Here is a 16,659-nt window from a genome sequence, read left to right as displayed (position 1 = left end):
TTCAGAGAAACTTCCCATTGGTTTAGTTGTCTGTCTTGCAAGTTTATTTTAAATCCTGTGCTTAGCTCAGAGCACTTTTTCATTTATATTGAAATTATTTTCCTCTTCAAATTTCTGGAGGTCAGGGACCTTTATCTCTGATCTCTCAGTGGCTGGAACACACTAAGTGATAGAGTTGGTGTTCACTAAACAGAAAAAAGAATGAATGGAAAGAGAAAGAAAATTAGCTGTTTTGTTAAAGCCAAATAAAGGACTCTGAAATCCTATCCTTACTTATATTGAGATTTGAGAGATCCACTCAATTTCATTATCTAGAAGATAGAATCAATTGTGATGATGATTTCTAGTTTTCCTTCTGAAAGATTTTGACAATAGAATTTCCTAAGTGTAGAATTTTAGGACCAGAATATACTTTAGAAATTAAGGCTGTGTCTGCTAGTCACACATATTCTAGATTTCATTATGTCAAATAAACATATAAGTATATAAATAATTAAAAGACAAAATGCAAGATCCTCTGATAATTACTCTTAACAATCTTGCTTCTTAAAATATTTTCAGGGGTATATGTATATAAAAGTTGATCCATTGTAATTTACCTTTTTTTAAGATATGCTAGAGAAATTAAAATTCCCTGGCTTTATTGTAATGCATTCCCTGTAATGTATTTTAAATATTACTGTTGTATAATCTTTCAATTAACAAAGCAAAGTAATCTCTGTAACTATATAGTTTCAAAATCCAAGGGGAGAAAGTAGTCCCTCTTTATTTTTTGTTTTCTGAAATTCTTTACTAAAATTTTCAACCCCAAACAGGTTTCCATTGACATTTTAATGTCTCTACATTGTCAAATGCAATGGGTTGAAAACCATCAATCACCCAAATGTTTTATGTACTTAACCTAAGACAATTGGTTTGACTTTTGCCTCTGTTACCTGGAATCATGAATAAATCAGCCAGTAAGTTTGATATTCTGCAATTAGGGGCAAAAAACATATTGTTGTGTGTTACAGTTGTAGACATTCATACATCTGTCCTTTAGACATTATTGGCCCTCTGTAGGATGGTTAAAATTTTTTTATAATTCAAGGTAATTTGAAAACCAGTTGAAAAAACTGGTATGTCTAATGATGGTTTAATCTAAAAAGTCAAAAGCAAACAAGTAACAAAAGTATAAAAAAACAACCACAAACCCCTCACATCCTTCTGAAGTCTAGTGCCCAAATATTTCTCTTGCTTCCAAGAATTTCCTCCTGTTACCTTGTCCTACCTGGTCATGCAGGACTCTAGCATCTTACAAATTCCCTCTTTGCTAGAATTTCTGGAAGTATATGCACACACACACACACACACACACACACACACACACACACACACACACTGTTTATCAATTACCGACAGCCTCACCTCAGTCTCCCATGCCCTCCTGCCTCCTGTTTTAACTCATAATTCAGCAACACTTCCAAGTTTTGTCTTCCCAAAACCAGTCTGGGGAGACATCCTCTTTCATTTTGATGTAGTATCTGTTAGAAAGTTGCCAACATACTCTTGTTTTGAGTTCCAGTGTTTAATGAGATTTTAGGGCACCCAGCTCTTAAACCATTGGAGCTGGGGCTAGAAACAATTTCACCTTGCCCATTGTCCCTGTTATATGGGTTATCACCCATAGTGCAAGCTTCTCCATGTATCAGTACATTTTTGAACAGAGGGCTCACATCTTCCTTGGGGGTTGGGTTGTAAAAGTAGCATTTAAGTCAAAATCAGAATTACTTTTGAAAGCTTTAAATTATCCATACAGGATAGTGTATGTAGTTCTGAGGGTACAATTCTGTACAGCAATCCTTTGAGAACCACTGAGGTAGACTGAAGGAAGGAACGAGGGGGAGGAATATAGGTGCATGTCTGACTTGTCTTGGTCAAGGTAACCATTACATCTGTGGTGGTAAACAGGGCTGAAGTTTCTGAAGTATTCCTGTTTATCTGCTGACTGATTTACTCTATTTCAATATTAAGCCTTTACAATCTTAATACAATATAGTTTGATTTGTGGTGGTGGGGATTAAGGAGATAATATACATGAACATACGTAGCTCAGGCTCTCATATATAGTAAATGCTCCAAAAATATTTGCTGGTTTCCAGGCGAAATCTTGCCTGGACAGATTAACATATCACTGTTCTTTGAAAACACGCCACCTGTTTCCTGTTTTTTCTGAGTAGCTTTTCCTCTTTAAGCAGCCTGTCACTTTCATGGCGTTGGTCCCATGACCCCTGCATGGAGGCCGCTTCCTCAAGGGCTAAGTTCTAAAGTCAGTCTGTCAGACAAGCGGGTGCATGGGCTGAGTCCTCACCGGACTCTGACCCCGACCACCTTCCTCTGGGCATTTCTCTTCCAACTCATCACTGCCCATTACCCTTACTTCTGCACCATGCTCCAAAGCTTCTCCTTATTGAGTAGCAAACTCTTGAATATTCACAACCTTTTCTCCAGTTCCTTTTCTTGCCTAACACCCAGCTGGGCTCGCTCAGCCAGGATTTTTTTTTCCTTGATGTAGTGTTTTGCTTGCTTTTTTGTTTCACACTCTACGTTCTTCAAGGCCAGAAGTGGGGTCAGTGTTCTCCTTGCTTCCCAATGTTGCTTTCAGACCACAATTCTTTCTCATTAAAACCCTGCTCCTTTGAGGCTAACCCTTTTCCTCTCATCTAACGATACAGTTAACATTTATTGAACACTTCTATTGAGCCAGGCAGCATGCTGATCATTTCACATGGATTATTTCACTGAGAATGTCCAATAAACCCATAAGGCAGAAACTATCATTGTCACATCATCATGAGTTTTAGAGAGGCCAAGAAACTTGTTCTCATCTGTATAATGTGATATGAGAGTGCCTAACTCATTGGGTTACTTGAGGTGTAAATAAATGCAAAGTGCTCAGTAAATAAAATGAAAATGTTTGCTGTTATTTTGGGGACTTTGTGACAAAGTAGGGGAACTTGGATTTAAACCCTGGCAGTCTGACTCTAGAGCATGTATCCTTAACCGTTATGCATGGCCAGGTGACATTCTATTGACCCCTGCTCACTCAGTAGCCATATCCTTGGCTCACAGCATTTGAAGCCACTTCTACCTCTCTTCTCCTAGGCTTTTTCCATTCTCATCGTGCATGGGGTGGCTCATTTCCCACCCTTGCTCTTACTTCCTTTGTTTCCTCTGCTGCAAATCCTTCTCACCCTTCTTCACAGTACCTCAGCCGCCCACTGCCACAGCACTTCCCGTGTCCCTCACTACCTCTGCAATCTCTGGCTCACACACTGCACTCTTTCTCCACGCCCAGAGCCCCATTGTTACATTGCACCGAGATGCCCATGCCACTGATGCCATCCCAGCTTCATCATCCATCAGTGGCCTTCACTTCTCTTTTTGCCCAGCTTAGATTTTATAGCTCAAAACATAATCACATCCTTGTAGAGACTCTCACCTCCCTTATTCACTTCTCTGCCTCTTACACTCACCTGGCAGAACTTTAGCTCTGGTTGAAGCCAACTATTTTATTTACCTCTTTGTACCTATTTCTGAAAAATGGTATGTGGTTGGAGAAAAATCAATAACCAGGTTGCCAGATTTTTACTTTACATGAATTCCCCATCATATAGAAGTGCTCAAATAAGCACTTGACACTGTGATGCTATGGTATTTTCCTAGTAAACGTTAACCACTTTCAAGATCTTTATTTTATATTTTCTCTCCTCACTTCACATCTGGCATGCTTTCTCTCAACTCTGACTTTCACTGACGACTTCATTTCTCACTTTAGTAAGAAAATACAGGTAAAGAGATGGAGATTCCTTCAACTTCCCATGGTCAAACCAATAGAACCACCCCTGCATTGGTCCCTTCCTTCCCTCCCTTGCTGTTAATAGAAAGGAAGTGTCTCTCTTCCTGACAAAGATCAGCCTCTGCATGTGTTGTGCATCTGACCGCCTATGTTTGGTGTAAGGACTTTCATCCTGTTTTCTGCATGTCTAACTTCCCCTCTTAGCAATGTTCCAGGAAAGAACCCTTCCCTTTCAATTTCTAGAAAGCTTAGGTCTGAAGTGGACCACTAACTGCAGTTTTTATCTGCTTCCTCATCCCACATCCACTGTATACCCCTGACCCATCAGCCCACTCCCATCTGGCATCCACACCACTGTTACCAACACTGCTTTTCCTAAGACCACCAATAAGCTCCACTCTGTCAAGCCCAGTGGATGCCATCCAGTCTCCAGTTGAGTTACTCAAAGGATGGCTTCCTTTTTCCACCCAGATTGCATCTCTTCAAAGAGACCTCTGCTGACTTAAGCCATAACAGTCCCTCCCTTCCCCCTTCATGGCAGCATTACATCACTCTGCTTTATTTTCTTCATAGCTCTTATTAGCTGAATCCATCATGTTCATTTATTTGTTCATTCGTTGACTGTGCATCTTGTGCCCCCACCTAGAGCAGTGCCTGGCACATCACAGATGCTCAGTAAGGATTTACTGAGTGGCAGTCACAGTGCTATACTGAGAATCTTCTTTCTCCTCCAACAGCTAGGCTTTTGTCTGCCTGAGGTTCTTTTTGTGTGTCTAAGGTTTGGCTGCCTGATTCTCTCTGATATTAGTATAGCTATTTAGTCCTTCAGTCAAGGAGACTCCCTGGTGGGCCCCCTCATTCTCAGACCAGCCCAAGCCTATGCAGGACCAACCTCATTTTGGGTCTGTCCTTCTCATTCCTCCCTCTCCTGCTCCTTTTTTTCCCACCCATCCATACTGTCCTGGCCACACAGTTCTAGTCTTCCTTTTTTATTTTTCAATATGATTCTCAGTTTTAAAAACACACTAATTATGGGTAGCTGTGTTGGTGGGGACTGCTGGGCATCTCTGAGCCAGTTTGGGAATGTCAGAGACCTGTACTTGCTCTGTAAGTCTGGAAAACTTCCCTATTTGGGGCCAGTGGCTCAGTTCTAGATCTTGTCTCTAGCCTTCTGAAACCGTAAGTACCTGGGTCAAAGTTATTTGCAGACTTGACTTTTGTCATCTAGCCATAAACTACTGTGGTTGCCCAGTAGAGCATACTGATAGTTAAAACTGGAAGAAGCCTTCCTGTGAAGAGCCCAAGAAAATGTTTTTTGAAGGTGGTGTGGACGGTCTGACAGGGCAAAACAGCAGTAGTGCCCAAAAGAATATTCTATTCAAAAAAATTGCCAACTGCCAGACACTGTTATTCTCCATTCTCTTACTTTTAAACAAACATGAAAACACAACCACGCCCACATTTATTATGTGTTTTCTTTGAGTGATAATATATTCCTTTTAATCATGATTTAATGGTAATAAAAATATTGCCATAAACACACAGACATAAACATCTGGGTATATGCTAGACACCTAACACTAATATTGTTCCAACCATAGGTTCCTATGATGGCTGTGGACCAGTCCAGTCTCCTGCAAACCAAATAGAGGCTCTGGCCCCTGTAGCTGTAACTTAGCATTGCCCTTGGTTCACAGGCTTAAAGGTGTACAGAAGATACTGCTAATCCTGAACTAGGGAATATTTAATTTGTAAAAATACATTTTAGTGATCTTGCAAGTTTGTGATAACATGGACCGTATCCTCTTTGGTGTTTTCTACCTCACCTCTCACAAAACAAAGCAGGCCCTCAGTAAATGTCTTTGAGGAAGAAGGAACTGAAAGAGAGGCTTAGATGAATGAATTTCTCCTTCAATACTGTTTAATTCACCCATTGTCAGCTATGTCAAGTAAAATCAAGCCCTTTTTAGAGAGCATCTTATTGCAATGCACTTGCAGTTTCTGGCAGAAGAAAAGCATACATGTGTGTTTGTGTGCATGTGTGCATGTGTGTGCAGGTGAGCAAATGAGTTTCTTAGAGGACAGCTGTCACAGACATGCTAAAAGCAAACCAATAATTAGTTTGATAATGCTTGTATTCCAGTGAGATTTTTGAAAGGCCAGGACTCTTTCCCTTTCTTGGGGCTCCTGTGACTAATCCTGGTTATTCTCCTTTAATGGAGGCTCTAAGGCTGGCTCCAGGAAAGGGCACTCTCATTGTTCTCCATTCTGGTACAGTCACCCATTGGAAAAATGCTATGAATATTGAGATTAGTCTGGAAGTAAAGAAATTCTTTTCCTGGGTGGCTCATGGAATTTATCTCCTAATTTCACATGTGCTTATTGGCAGCCTCATGCTGAGCTGAGTTTTGAGCATCTCTGGTGATAGCAAACCTGTTAACTTCCCACTGGGCAGTCCTGACTATTAAAAGATGTCTTCCTTTAATTGAACTGAATTCTGTCATCCCAGGTGACCAGCTGTTCTTGTTTGCCCAGCAGTATCCAGGTTTTCACTGAAATTTTGTATCCTGAGCACCCCTTAGTTCTGGGCAAGCCAGGACAGCTGATTGCTCTGTCTTTAATTCTCATCTGTGGCCCTATTCTCCAACCTGGGCTATGCAAAGAGGTGCTATTATTTCTTCCAAATGACATCTATTTTGACCTACTTAAGGTATTTCTCTTGCTCCCAAATTTTTCAGTCGACATAACTTTCCATCATTTATCTTCCCCTTGATCTGCTCAGAATGTGCTGTCCTCTGTTGGGGAGGAGCCTTCCATTCCTACCCACTTCTCCATAAAGGAGGGAAATTTTACTTCTCTCCCTGTGGGTGAGTGTGAACACATACTATTGTTTCTCTATCCACTTTTTCTCTTCTTCCACTCACGGGAACAGTCGCAGCTAACCTGACTGTTGAGAGCCCATCCTTTGGGACGAGGTTCTCACAATGACCAGGATTACTTTACCTCAAAGGTGAAAGCAGGCTCTATCCTGCCACTCTCTTTCTCTTTCTTTACCTTCAGTTTATCCTGTTAATCCTCCTTCTTAAATTTCTTTAACCTTTTTAAAGAGCAAATCACATCATGTCATGTGCCTGCATTTAAAATCCTTGAATGAGCTCCCATACTCTTCAGAACAAAGGCCAGACATTTTGGATTAACTCAGAATGTCCTTCATGGGGTGTCTCATGACCAGGTTTTAGCCTCATTTCCCACATCCTGCCCACCTGGGGTGCCCTCATTCCTACCATTCTCAGCAGCATGCAACTTCCCAAGTGCATTAGACTGCTCCCATCCCCTGGATGCTGTGCTTCCCCCTCCCTCATGAAGGTCCAGCTCGCTTGTCCTTCAGGATCATATCAGGGGTCACATTGTCCAGAAGTCTCCCGTGATCTCATCTTATCCCATTATCAGCCAGTCTCATTTTTGTTGCTTCTGTTGGAATCTAACTAAAATTGATGCCTGAATAGATGGTCATTTCAATTCTCCACTGAGATGGCTCAAAAGAAGAGCTCTGGGTGGGGTACAGAATTTTCTGTAGAAAGTCCCTCTACATCTGTACCATTAACAAAAACAAATGAATTATCAATGCTCCAAAACACAATACTATAGAATGCAGTGGATATAACATAGCCTGGAATATTTTCAGAGGAGGAATTGCCAATTGTATGTCACATCATAGAGAGTTCATAGTAGTTTGCTGAAGAAACATCTGGTTTAGCAAAACGGAGCAACAGAGCTTCCCAGTGGAACTGCCAAGGTCCTAAGTAACCACATGAGTGATTTGTTAGATGGAATTCTTGAATATAACCTAATTGAACTGGGGAATAACTGCCAAAAATAATGATTTTTACCTTCAGAATTATTGGTCATAACTTATTCTTTCTCATAACCATCAGGCAGCTGAACCAATTAATTGTCTATTGCTGCTATTAGTTCATAACAATAAAACTATGTCATCAGTGTATGGAAGTGGTATTTTTCTTTCTCTCTATAGCTGAAGAATGTGCTTTTGAATCATCCCAGAGAGGTTTTATTTGATTAAAATATACATTTAGAAGAAGATTGAATTATGATTTGGTCTTTTGAGAAGCTTTCTGCAGATCCCATGTCTCATGGTGGTGCTGCAGAGAAGGTTCTGTATAAGAATTACTCTCTTGGGGACAAAGAGCCTAACCTATAAAATTGCTCTGGTCTGCAAAGTTAAAGGCCAAGGACAGTCAACAATTTTTCATTTTACTAAAATGACTATTTGTGTGAACAATACTGTGTTGTACTGTCTTGACAAATGTCTTCACGAGATGATCAGAGTTTGACAGACTCTACAGTGCGAGACGAGAATGCTAAAGCTTACCTGTTCTGTTCATGCTCTTTTAGCCTAAGAATTATAATTAAACAATCATAAGGTTATATGAACTATCTAACAACAAAGTGGCTGGTTATATGGAATGTCTAATAACACATGTAGTTCTGGGGAAGTAAAGAATGATTTATTTGTACAAATGAGATAAATAGTACTTCACACCCAGCCAGCTAGTAATACACCTAGACTTAATAAAGACCAATATGTAAGTTCTCAAGAATCGAAACCATTAGTGAGAACAAACAAATCTGTTTCTTAAACATGGTTTATAAAACTGGGAAAAATAAATTTTCTGGGTGCTAGGTGAGATTTGAAGTTCTGTAGACTTTATAAGATTTAGGCCATAAGCGAACTTATCCCTAATCACACCTACATGTTGAATGTTCAATTAAATTAATAAATGTAAAAAAAAGTTGTGTCAAAGAATATTTAATTACAAAAATTCTTATAAAAAAATATTTAATGGAAAACAAAATTTTAAGTGGAAAAGCTTAAAGAAAGCATGTGTAGTGTGATTATAATTTTAAGAACACTGATAAACTATTCACAAATATTTTTATTTGTTTATCTTGAACAGTTAAAGTGAGGAGAAATGGTCAAAACCATTTCACCGTATTTCAAAATCCATCCTAACGAGTGTGGCAATCAGGGATGGCAAACTGTGCTGTAGATCACCAAGGAAGGATATATGGATGAACATTTCCTCAGTCTTCTCTGTGCAATGTCAGTTTCTGTTTTTAACTAGTTTTAATGAGGAGTTTTCTACATGAGCTGACACAGCTGATCCTAGAAGAATGGCACGGAGGAGGCAGCCCCCTCGGCTACCCTGACCCTGGTAGTGCATGGTACTCGGGATAATCAGGCCGCACAGAGCAGTTTCAACTGTACTGTGATTGTTTCTCTGTGTTCTTCACTGTACAGTTGTGCTCATTATTTCTAGGTGAGCACGTGCCTAGAGAGTCAGGGCTTTTGGCTCTTGCAGTGGAAGCATCTGTGCATAAACGTGTACCATTTCCACTGAACAGAGGGCAGGGGGATTGGTTTGGGGAGGTGCCATCATGTTCTTTTCCTTGCTGTAGTCTCTGTCACATGGTAGGTGGGCATGTAGAGTGCCACCACTGATGGTACTGCATGTGTGTGCCTCTGTGTGTTTGTGCCTGGGGGTTCACTCATGGTTTGAAGAAGATGTAAGTGGTTTGGTCTTCTATAGGATCAAAGGGCTTGAGTAGTGAAGGGTGGATATTGTCCACCAAGATCCCATTTAATGGGATATAAAAGGCAGGTTTTTTTGTTTTGGAAGGTGGGGCAGATGATGGACTTAATTGAGCCTCTTTGTGCTTCTAAAAGTCAGGCAGTACAGGGAGTAGAGCTGGCTCAGCACTGAGTCCTGATAGTCCTGATTGAGAAGGGAGTGGGGAGGGGTATGCATGTGTGGCATATGTATTTCCAGATCCCATTGTGGGCTCTTTTACTAACAGGCCTTAAATGGGAAACCTACCAGGAATTCTACTCTGGTATCCTTTTTAGGTATGCATGAGGAGAAAAAGTTGGGAAACACACACGGGCCTGGCAGAAAGTTCCTTTCCCTTGCTGATTCAGATGTGGTTGAAAGCCATCTCTATAGTACCCCACTTAGGGCACTTCAGGCTGCAGCTTTGAAGCTTTGCCTCATTGCAGCTTGTCAGAGAGGAGCTGGGTTTTTATAAGAACAGAAAATGTATTCTTGAAGTTAGATTTCCTTTTTCTTTTTTAAGATTTCTTGAAAAGACTTAAGAAGGTTAAACAGCTATTATATGAACACACAATGAAAAGCATAACACCACTTAGAGTAAATAAGGGAGTCTTTATGAAAACACCAGGATGCACATACAGTGGTTCCTGCATGAATCAAACTGTGTACTTTCAAAATATAATTGATGTTTTTAGGTGGGACAATGGCTTGGTTCTGTCACTGTATGGAATGGGCTAGTGCCAGGCTGTAAGGGATAATAATTAAGTCAAAAGAAATGACACCAGCAGAGAAGTACAAATAATCCATATTAAAATACCAACGTAAACTTGAGTTTGGGAATTATCTGTGACCTTGAAATTCAAAAGGCATGGTCAAGGTGCAGATATGAACACATATGGAAGATTTATCTCAGCATCCAACAGAAGCTTTGCTTTTCACTGGCTTAGGAAAATGCTAATTCTTAGGTGGAATCGCTGTTAGGACAATTATGATAATTTGCCTTGTCTTGGAAATAGTAGGAATAAAAAAAGAGCACAATTCATAAACAGAGGCCCTCTTTTTCCTCTTTTACTTTTTCTTAGCATATATTTTTAAAAAGTGACTGTTTCAGAAAATAAAATGAATACAGTTTATTGATAGAGTGTTTTGCAGAAGAATCTTTCTGTTTGAGTTTATAGTTCCTATGGGAAGAAATGCAAAATGCTTTTAGCTATTGAAAAGCATTGGAGTGTGATGGCAAAGCTTAAAAAATATCTTGTTTTTAGTCAGGGAGGGAGCTCGATATGTCCCTTGTGTGCCACGGTAAGAAAAAATACACCAATACTTACATGACATTGGGCTGTCTTTCTCTAAATGTTTTTGTTCTGTCAGGGGTGTGAAGGAAAAAAAAAAACCTGTAAGTCATAAAAATCATATTTCTCCATTTCACTTCAAGTACCAGTTTTGTTCCAGAGACATATTCAAAGTGGAGAATAGGACAAAATATGCTTTATGTTCCCATTCATCTTTAAAATAGCCTTTCGACACTGTTAACTTGCGACCGGACAATTACTTAGCACATAACCCATGCAGACACCAACCTTGACAGAATTACAGAAAATCCTTATCCAAGGATGAGGTGTTCTTGAACAATCCATCAGAAGCATTAGGTACAAATGCACTCCTTTTCTACACCTCATGAATGCCAACCTTCTTGCTTGCTAATTTTCATGTTATAAATGATTTTGTTTGTTTCCTCTTTCCTATTTTATTTCCACAATTATCCCTTCCCTGTGACTCAGATCAATTAAGGAGATATGCAGGTATTCCTCAAACATGCAATTCAGGTCTCCTCAGAACATTTTTCTTTTTTAGTCTTTTCTTTTTTCTTTTTTAGAGGTTGCTTATATGGCATTAGCAATAACCTATGTAATTCTTTAAATGTCATAAAACTCTTGATGAAAAAAAGCTTTTATTTAGCTCATTTTTCCCCTCTTGCTGAACAGAATATATTCTCTGAGCATGAATTATAGATACGAAGAACAGCCATTTATCCTAGCCCAACACTGGGTCTTAACCTGATGGTCAAATAATCGAGTGAATGACTTGCCTATTTGGGGAGGCTGTTAGTTGCCATTGTGAATCCTTAAGGGACCACGTAGAAACTTCCTTCTAAACACACACACTTTATAAAGTATATAAAGAACTGGGGGTACAAGCATGTACTCCAAAATCTACAAGCACGATGCCCTTAACTGCTCCCACCTAATCTTCTGCCTAAGAAAACACACACACAGTTTCTCCTACCCTTTCCCTGTACCACTGTGCCAGGGGGTGTTTTGGGGATCAGTCTCCTGAACTCTTCTGGTCTTGCCTCTTCTCATTCCTTTAGACTTCTGGCTTCAAATTCTGTTTTGCTGTCTGACCTTGGCCTTGATGCTTTAGACTCTCCCTTGATTTCCAGCATGTCCATATGTGATACTGTGCTTTATAATAAATAAGTATTTTGTCTTTGTCCCTGTTTCTAGCACAGAGCCTCAGAAACCCTTGGAATTTTCTAAGTGAAAAAAGCCTGGTAGACAGTGGCAGGATTGAGTTGAACTGTAAGACACCCAACTGGTCTTCAAGAATTGCTTGGTAGTGTGGGGACACCCCTCCCCCACACAGACACACGCACACTGGAGTTGGTGTCAGAATCATACCATGTCTAGGATGGCCGCTCTCCTTTGATCTGATGTCCTTGGTATCAGAATTCACTGCCTCTTGCTCTTCATTCAGCAGCCAGCTGACTGCCCACTCCCATAACCAGCTACAGACCCAAGGAAAGGGGAGTTGGTGGGGAAGTGACATGCTACTTACTCTTCTCTCCTTTGTTCCAGGAATGGCCATGACTATCCATGAGGATTGTAGCATTCTGTGGGTATGTACAGGGAAAGAGATTTATGGAGAGGAGATTTCTTACTCATTTACTTAGGGTCCCTTTTAAGTATTCTTTATGCTACAAAGTAGAAACATTCCACAGTGACATTCTGTGTTTATCTTTTATTATCATCTACTCAAATGTAGCTTCTGTGACTTCTGTGTCTCAGTGACAACTGGAAAAGGATTGAACCAAGCTGCTGCTCCCTGTTTGCCTTGCATGGCTTTTCCTCATGCTCAGCTTCCTCAACAGCAAGGACTTGGGCCGTCAGATTATCATCCCCAAAGAAAGCCAACATCAGGGGAGGTGCTTGGTGAAGGCTGTCCATCTGTGGGAAATGTGCTTGGGCGCTCACCCTTTGCCACATCTCTGGTGGCTCACACAGCGCCTGCCGTGTTCCCTTGAGGGGCAGAGGAGTGGGAGGGTCAGGGTCAAGCAAACCAGCACAGAGAGTGCTCAGCGTTCTTACACCAGTCGGGTTCAAAGATGCACATGTCAAAGTCACCAAGACGTAGATGTCAGGACTGTCGCCGGAGTGATCATCAAATGAGGAGTGTCCTTCAGTGCGGTGTTGTGATAAGCAGGAACCCTCTGGACATATTGGACATCATGAATGACAATGGTGGGGCAGGCCACTGCCCTCACAGAAATCTTAGCTTGGAATCAGAGAATTGTTAAATTATTATACAGTTCAGATCTGTATTGAATCCATTCATATTTGCAGTACAAAAACAAAAAAAAGCCCATTGATGCCTCCATAAAGACTCCTACGGGTAACAGTTTTCACCAAGGTGAAAATATACTTAATTGTGTCATCTAAAGTTTCAGATTAATTTTGCTAAGGAAAGACTTTCCAAAAGACTAATTGTTTGCTTGAAGCTTCTAGATGATTCAAAACATATTTTATTATCATTTCAAAGGGGTTGTCATCTTTTTTTTTAAACTTTTCAGTAGCATTCCCATGCAGCCTTAGTAACATGTTAGGTTTTTACTGTGAGAGGCATACTTATTGTAATGCAGGTACTTTCTCTTATTTCTATTAGTAGGGATTGCTTGTTTAGTGGTATTAAAACTGCAAGAGAATTTTGAGTTGATAAAATGCTTACAGAGGATAAACCCTGACCAAATGGGTTGACTCAGAGCAGCAGAAAATCTCTGCTGTGGCATTGGACCTGTAAATCATTTCTAACCACACCCACAATGCCTATTAAACAAACAGAAAGAGTTGAAAACACTGATATTTGATTGATTTACTATTATTTTCTTGAGCACTTATTATATGCCAGGGACTATGCTATTGCCCAGATTGAGAGTAGTGCAAAGATGAGATGGTGTTTTCATGAACCTGTAAGACAACACAACTTGGTGAATCAAAGCCAGGATCAAAATAAACCCTAGTGGTTTGCTCCAAATATTTTTGTCCTTCTACGATCCAGTGGAGAATGATGTGGAAACATTTTTGGGGGCTGTAGCTAAAACTTTAACAGGACAGATTTTCAAATACGGTGAGATGTGATAACAATAAATTGGAAGAACTTCTGGGAATACTTGACTTGTCCCTCTGACAGTTTTATTTCTTAGAAGCAAAAAGGGGAACTGCTGCTCTGAACTTAATTCTGATGAGTAAGGAAAGATTAATTGCTGAAGTGGAAGTGACTATGTTCTGACAAACATAATAGCCAGAGGAAAGAACCCTAACTTCTAAGGAGAGGCAGATTTTTCAAGAAGTATGAAGAGAAACAAGTGTCATGAGTAGCTACTAAAAAAGACAAAAAAGGAAAAAAACCTGATAGTCCTGTGAGAAATCGTTAGGAAGGAAAGGACTGTGCTGTGTCGCAGGGAAGTCAGGTACAGTGAGACAAGAGACCCAAGTCAAGAAAGCAGTCAGTTTTAATGCACTCTGTACAGAGTAGCAGAGTGGGCCTGCCTAAGTGAGACAGGCAGGTCCTATGCTCATTCTGAGGCTTCTTTTATGTGGTTTTGGCAGGGCAGAGAGGTCCTTGATTGACAGCTGTCAGCTCTCTAGGCTTGTTCTGATTGGTGAAATGGGGACGGGGGCCATGCTGTGCCTGTGCCTCTGATGTTTCTTATCTGGCGAGGCCCTGGACATTTCCTGAGTCACTCTTGGACCCTGTGGCTTCATCTGATTAACTTTCTGAGTCATTTCTGGCTTTCTGGTTCTATTTGATCAACACCCTGAGTCATCTTTGGGGGACCCTCTCTCCTTTTCATCCCATTCATTTTTGTCTTTCTGCCTAAAAAAGTGACCCTTATGAGGGAGAAAATTTAGATATCTAAAGAAATAAGGAGGTCTCAGGTGAGTACGTATTTCAAAAAGATGTGTTCCAAGTACCAGAACCTGCTGAACATCAAGCTGATTCTTGAAATCTGGAGTGTAAATAATGAGTAACTGTTTTATCATACCCTTGTCTTTCCTACTCTTCCTTGTTCTGTTCCCTTTGTTTACTATTTAATGTTTCCTTGGTCTTTTGATCTCCTTCTGCCTTTGTGTTTAAATTAATCTCTCTCATTTCTGTAATTTATTTTTGGAGTTTCTTCTCTTGGATTTCAGCCTATACTTACATAAATTCTTCTCCCTCAGGGTCCTGTGTACTTTTGGTGCTGTATTTTCACCTCTCTGGTTTCTTTTTCCCTTCCCTACCCTCCCTCCTAGGTATCATGGCCAGAGAGCCTCTACAAGAAGATGGTATCCCCAGTTGATGTGGGGGTTAAAAAGCTTTTTACAGTGATGCTCCCTTCCTTTCAACCCCCACCACCCCAACCCTGGTTTTATTAACACTAGTATCTAGTATCAGAAGGCTTACTTGAAAATTGGAAGATAAGGTCAAGCGTGAATTCATTCACTTAACAAAGTACAGAGGCATCAGAGTCCCTTTAAGTAGCATCTTCTCAAGTGTTTGTTTACAGATCATTAAATACTTAGTTAGAAACTAAGAGCTGAACTGTTCCAAACCACTGCTGATTAAATAGCAATCTGGAATTAAGATAAGGCAAATCTAAAATTAAAATAACAACAAATTTGAAATGTTCATGTTCTCAGATAAGAAGTGAAAACTTTTAAGTGGTTCCTGGGGAGAAATCTGGCCCGCCCAGGTCTTGCTTTTTCAGATTACTGAGATCTGGTATTCAGCTTTTGTGTCCCGATCCCTGTGATGCTTGTACTTCTGGGGCCTCCCCAAGGCTCCATTCTCAGCCTGGCTCCCTCCGCCATTCCATGTCTACTCCCACTTGGTCAGGATATAAAAGATTGAAGGAGGGGCTCATTACCAAAAATGAATATTCCTAAAGTGACAAAGATGTTAGAATATAGTCAGCAAGTCTAAAACTTTGCCATGATAAATATCCTAAGATAATAGAAAAGAACATTCAAAACTATATTTTGAGCTGATTTTAAATCAGGAAGGGATAAAGGCTTGCTGGAGTAAGGAAAGGTGGTGTGAGGCTAAATGACTAAAAGAATAGAACTGTCTCATTTTGATATCACCTCTGTCTTTTCTATCAAGAATGATCTTCATACTGAAAAGAGCAGAGAAAGTATAGTTAAAAAGAAACAGAATCCTCAGACAAGGGAAGCAATAATAAAAAACACTTAGCTTCCTTAAAGTTTTTCAAGTCTATGGATAAATTGCATTCTAGCAGAATTAAAGTGCTTACTGGTAAATTTGGAGGTTTTATGAAGAGACTATGCAAAGTCTAGGATGGGTAAATATTATTAATTATTAATAAAGGGAGAAAGTGGAATTCAGACATTAAAGATTGGTGAATTTGAAGTGAGGATCTAGAAGGGGAAATGATGACTCGTACTAACTGTGGTTAGGAAGTAATTCATTTTATTTTTCTTATGTGAGTGTTAAACCTCTTTTTATGAAACTTATTAGATAATATTAGATAATTCACTTTGTTGATTTATGCATTCAATAACTACATTATTAAGTGCTTACCTGGCTCTGAGACCAGATATGGGAGATCAGAGATAATCAGACTCCAACTCTGACCTCAAGAACTCCCAGTCTATCTGGGAACATAAGGAATTGAGAAGGAAGAGCAAACTTGGAGAACACAGAAAGCTTCCTCTTGGGGTTGTTGACTTTGAGGTCTTCCAAGTTGGGCTATCCAGTTGTCATTTAGAGATGCTGGCAGCTCCAGAGAGCTCTTGTCTGGAAATATAGATAGGTAGTAACTTGTGGCCTTGAATGAGAATAAACAAGGGCAAATCACGGAGAACACTTGAGAGGCAGGTAGAGGCAGAAATGGACTATTTGAAGATATTG

Source organism: Manis pentadactyla, chromosome 12, assembly GCF_030020395.1.
Source record: "Manis pentadactyla isolate mManPen7 chromosome 12, mManPen7.hap1, whole genome shotgun sequence".
Taxonomy (NCBI): domain Eukaryota; kingdom Metazoa; phylum Chordata; class Mammalia; order Pholidota; family Manidae; genus Manis; species Manis pentadactyla.
Note: the sequence above shows the minus strand (reverse complement) of the source record.